A 5,264-nucleotide genomic window follows, 5' to 3' on the forward strand; every position below is an offset into this window, starting at 1 on the left:
TGGGTTTTTTGTTAGTTTTTTTTTAGAGTGGGGGAAGCCTTCGTGATGGTCTTGTGTCCTCTGTGCTGGGTGTGCAGCCCAACACAGAAAAACCCCCACAAAACAATACAGAAAGTCCTAGTTCATTTAATTAATTGTCCACTGTCCACTTACTTAAGGGACCTCGTTACAAACATATCCTCATCACAATGACAGGAAATCTATCTGAAAAGTCTGAAAAAAGGCTGTTAATGAAGAGAGTTTCTAATGCCTATGAGCTGAAATACCTTTTCACTCCTTTCGCCAGTAGTTCCTGTGGGTCATTTCTGGGGTCAGCAGTGGTGTGCAGAGTAAAGACTCTGCCAGTGCTGGAGAAGAAAAAGAAAAAAAAAGAAGAAAAAAGTATTTCAGTATTGTCAATCTTTTATCCTTGAACGATACACTAGAGGCTGACATTTAATACCCTAAGGATATAGATGTTTGAAAGCTGGTTATTGTAACAAAGGAAACCATCCAAACTCTGCAAGACCAAATGGATCAGATAAAGCTGACACTGAGATAAATCTGTTTTACATCCATTCTTGCAAAAGTTTTGCTAATCTATGTAGTTATAGCTTTCCTGGAGAAAAAGAGAGAGGAAAAAAAAAAGAACCCTACATTAGAGCAAGTCAACATGTTGCCTCTATTTGTAATCTCCAAAGTGTAATGTCATGGTTAGAGAACATTTTTCTCCTGGATCTTGGGTGAACTCTACAAAAATGAGAAAGATAAAGAAAAAATTGAGAAAAAACCACAGAGAGTGAGAGAGGGCATGAGGACAAACATGCATGCTCTTTCTGGTTGAACTTCCATGTTAACATTGTTTCTGTTTGTTGTTTAACACATGAATTCAGATCTTTCATAGACACAGACTCATCTTCCAACCAGTCAGAAACTTTAACACCCACTCTTCATTATCCGGTATTTATACCGCCAGATTGGACTTTCATATGGAAGCCTGGAGCAATGCTGGTACAGATGGTAAGATGACTCTGAAGAGATTGATGACTCTGAAGAAATACACAGTATTAAGTTAGAAGGTGCAAATGTTAACATTCCAATGCAGAAAAGAAATATTTCTTGCATACATTTCCCAGGTTTGTTTTCTCATGCATTACAAAGAGGAACAAAAAGCCCTCGACACACCTTGTAGCTGGCAAATGAATGATAAAATTACTTTAGTTTCTTTTGTATGTCAACTGTTCATGCCTCAGGTACTTAACCTTTACTTTAAAAACATGGTTCAGATCCTAGCCTTGAAGGTAGGTGGGAAGGGGGGGATGGTATTCCTGTAAATGTTTCATTTAACAAAGGCAGTTCTATAAGAAAGTTCAGTGGTGAGACTCTGAATGGTATTTATTGTTTCAGATTTCAGGGCTTCCATACATCTGCTGCCCATCAAAGGCAGATACCACATTCATATTAAGTGCCCTGTCTGAAAAAAAAATAAAAGCAGCACTCTCTTCTCCATGGCTCAGACTCCAGGATTATGTGAGATCGGAAGCTGCAGGAAGTCAAAGTTCTAATTTGCTGTAAAGATGATCAGCAAGAAAATCTCCTGTTATAAAGGGGAAGGGAAATTTTACTTATCTTTTTACATCATGGATCCAGATTCAGAACTATCCCTATTCAGAAAAGCTCTTAACACATGTTCTTCTGTGTCTCCATGCTCAGCAAAGTGTCTAAGAACTTAGCTGAAGCAGAGACCTAAAGAAGAACTATTTATATTTACACTAACTAAACAGCTCATTTTACCAGGCCCATTACATGATTTCTGACTTTATTAGGTCTGTAATGTATATTTCACCCATGGTGAGAAACATGCTCATTCATTTCTTATGATATCATAGTCTTCTCCATGGTAATCTGGTGCTATGCGAAGAAAAACAATAGAAGAGAAAACTTTTCATGCCAAGATGAAGACAGATAAGGAATTATGTTCAGCTGGGTGGGAGAATATATAAGAGGAACAAAACCACAGAGCCTCTGGTTCTGAGGATCTGATTTATTTAGTATCTGGCATTGGCCATAAAGTGTGGGCAATGAAAAGCGTAGCTGACCTCAATGCCTCCTTAGCAGCAATCAGAAATTCATTTCAATGTGTGAGCATTTAATTAGCTTCACTGAGTTTACAAGACCTTCAGTCATTTTAAGATACTTGAGGCAACTACCCCACACATAAGATTACCCTGAATCTGGAATGCCAGCCACTTAGGAAGAATGTCTGGAGAGTTTTAATTGAAGGGGACTCCTTTGTTTTTATATCCATTTGATGTGTCATTACCATTTCCTCCACCACTAATTTACACCGAGGGACTCAACTATTCCAAACAATTGTTTTAATCAGTAAATTACAGAAAAACCTTCAAGAAAGTTTAAGGTTGTCTGTATCTAGGAAAAGTCAAATGGCACCATTAAATTTTTACAGTTAATCTAATTGTTACACAGTGCAGTCACTGTACCACTTCAGGCATCTGGGGAAAGTCATCACTTTCCCCCTTGTTTTACAGAGGACCTGAAATGTATTTGCTGCATGCATTTACTGCATGATACAGTAAATATATATGGAGTGGGATTAACTAACAGGAGGCAATTACTAATTTTATTATGGCTTCACGAGGTCTGTATATCAAGCTCCTCTCCCTGGCAGGATGAGGAATTGCTAAATACAGCTAATTTCTGGGCTGATCTTATTTATATACCGGACGCTAATCCTCTTCACATATCTCATGTGCTTCTTTCTTCTCAGAGATATTGTCCCTCAGTGACGTCCTCCTAGTATTTCATTAAATGCCTTCAGCCTCAGTAAATTACGGCGCTTTAAAAACACTGAGTTTAGCATTTAAAAAGAGAGAGAGAGTTTCTGTACGCTGCCATGGGATAAGGTGCAGTGAAAATCCCATACAAGCTAACTGTATTTCCTAATCAAATGGGTGTAACAGATGGCTGCTAGAGCAAGCCATCACAATGGAAATATCTGCAGTTCTCATGGTAACGGAATCTGCCAGGTCTGAGGGATTTGCTGTTTTCCAGGACATCTGAGCTGCAATCTCTTTCGAGCTGTCTAGCAGTCTCAGTCTCGCTCTCTCTCACTCTCTCAGCATGATGGAGATAGAGTTGAAAGGTGGAGCCTGATTTTGCATTCCAGCTGTGATTAAAGACATGCACACACAAATGCACACATATGCACACGTACACACACACACACAGAATCAATGGGACTGCATATTCATTATGCTATCTAGAACCTCATTAACCACTCAGCCAGAACAGCAAGAAAATTTTAATATTTCTCCGTCTTTAGAGAGGGAAAGAAAGAAGTGTAATGGGAGAGAGGGGGGAGAGAGGAAGATAGCATGTGTGTGGGGAATTAAGATTCACGAGACGTACCTTTTAATAAAGATATGGAGCAATGTTAAAACTAGCAGTTGTTTCCATTTCATGGCGGTATGTCAAGATGACTTAACATAGCAGAGTGAAACACCTGGCCTGAAAAAAAAATAAAATCGTTATGTTGAATTTCCAAAACATAATATAGAATCTATGGAAGAAGGAGAAGAAAAAGAAAAAATATAGCAACTGCGTACCTTAATACTAAGTAAAAGCATGTGACAGACCTCCTGGTATTGTGTAATTAGAAAGGTGATCCTTCTCATAAGGTGTAGGATAGCATAAAGACAAAGAGCTTTAATTATAAATCTAAAGAATTGGGTTTAAATCCATAAGGCTCACTTAAAAGGTTCTTATATTTCTGCATGCAATTCAGAATCATCAACAGGAAGAAAATAATCATTCAGGAGACTTTTATTAAAGTCCTTTCCTTCAAATCCCTATCAATTTAAAGAAATAAGAAGAAGCATACTGCCTTCTTTGCTAGACTACCTGCTAGAAAGCACACAGAGAGTTGATTCACAGCTGCCTATTCTCTCGGGTATTTGAGCCTGAAGATCAGACAACATGTAAGAATTCAGCCATGGCTCAAAATGGAAACAAAGACGACCATTCTTAAAGCAATGTGAAATGAAAAACTACAGGCTGTAGACTGTAGACCTTAGCATGCTGATCCACCACATTGTCCTTGAGGGTACTAAACTTAAATATATGTGACAGCCAAAGAGATGGGAAAAATGCTTTCCAGAATAAAATGACCCAATCTCCTTCTTTTTCGTGATGTAGAATAAACCAGGAAATATAAGCTCCTCAAGTACCCACTCAAGAACTGGGTATTCTAAGATGGTGTTGCCTACCTAATTGTGCATCACTGAAGAACATTTTTATGTGACCTTTTCCCTGTCACGAGTCTATTCCTCTGCAGTAATGACTTCTGGATAAGAGATTTAATTCTTATGTTGGGTTGATTAGTTTCACTTGCAACAGTTCTGCGACAGGCCTCTTGAGAGGCCTCCAAACCTGTTAACTAGCTAGAAATAGCTGTTGCTGGCAAGCAAAGATGGCTGCAACAACAGCTAAATAGAGATAATGGTTTGCATTCAGCACCAAAACATATAGCAATATGAGCGGTACAGACAGTCATGTCTGCTCACAGTGAGCAACGACTTAATCTACAAGCAGTTCCTCACAGTGCAGTAGGGCTCCTCATGCTGCAAGGTGCAGGGTTTCTTAGCATGAGTTAGCAGCACTCAAATCCATGTCTACTGTATGCCACTTCTGTGCAAACTAAATAACACAGTTGTTCCTTCACCTGACTATGAGAGCCAGCCACTCTTGGACTGACTTTCAAAATTATGTCACATTCAACTGAGTCAGTAGAAGATTTCAGTTCCTTTCTTAAAATACAGAAGTCATTTGCAACTGGAAAAATGGTGCATAGTTTTACCTTTTAACAGGTAATCAGTTCTGGTTGGGATGTGGGGGTTATAAAAGAACATGTACAGGTAGTTCTTGTTCATCCTCCCACTATACGAGGTGCTGTGTGTCTGTGTTTCCCCATAAAGTCAATTAAGATTCACAATGCCATGGGGACACATACCTTTCTTTATGTTGCATTCAGCACTATTGTAGATACAAATTCTGCAAATACAGCCTCAATGTGGTTGGTTAAAAATTATTTTTCACTCAACTTGGAATACATCCAGGGCTAAGCAGCAACCATCCCAGCCTTAGTAATGATGCAAGAAACCATGAAACTCTCTTACACATTCTTACTTGATAAAGCAGCCCTCCAAGTAACTAACTGTTTGTCCTAGTTAGAACAGCTGGGACCGATTCATCATTGGATGGGTGTA

General features: G+C 38.9%; 1 long non-coding RNA gene across 1 annotated transcript in view; it reads right to left on the minus strand.

Moving 5' to 3' along the window:
* Positions 1 to 266: 266 nt before the first annotated feature.
* Positions 267 to 5,264, minus strand: part of LOC113956879 — a 38,841-nt gene continuing 33,843 nt past the window's right edge. The window contains exons 2-4 of the long non-coding RNA XR_003530997.1: positions 3,409 to 3,507; positions 892 to 1,028; positions 267 to 347 (exon numbers count right to left, since the gene is read on the minus strand). This is a non-coding gene — a long non-coding RNA (uncharacterized LOC113956879). The remainder of the gene's footprint in view (positions 348 to 891; positions 1,029 to 3,408; positions 3,508 to 5,264) is intronic.

Source organism: Corapipo altera, unplaced genomic scaffold (assembly GCF_003945725.1).
Source record: "Corapipo altera isolate COAL_440 unplaced genomic scaffold, ASM394572v1 61153, whole genome shotgun sequence".
Taxonomy (NCBI): Eukaryota; Metazoa; Chordata; class Aves; order Passeriformes; family Pipridae; genus Corapipo; species Corapipo altera.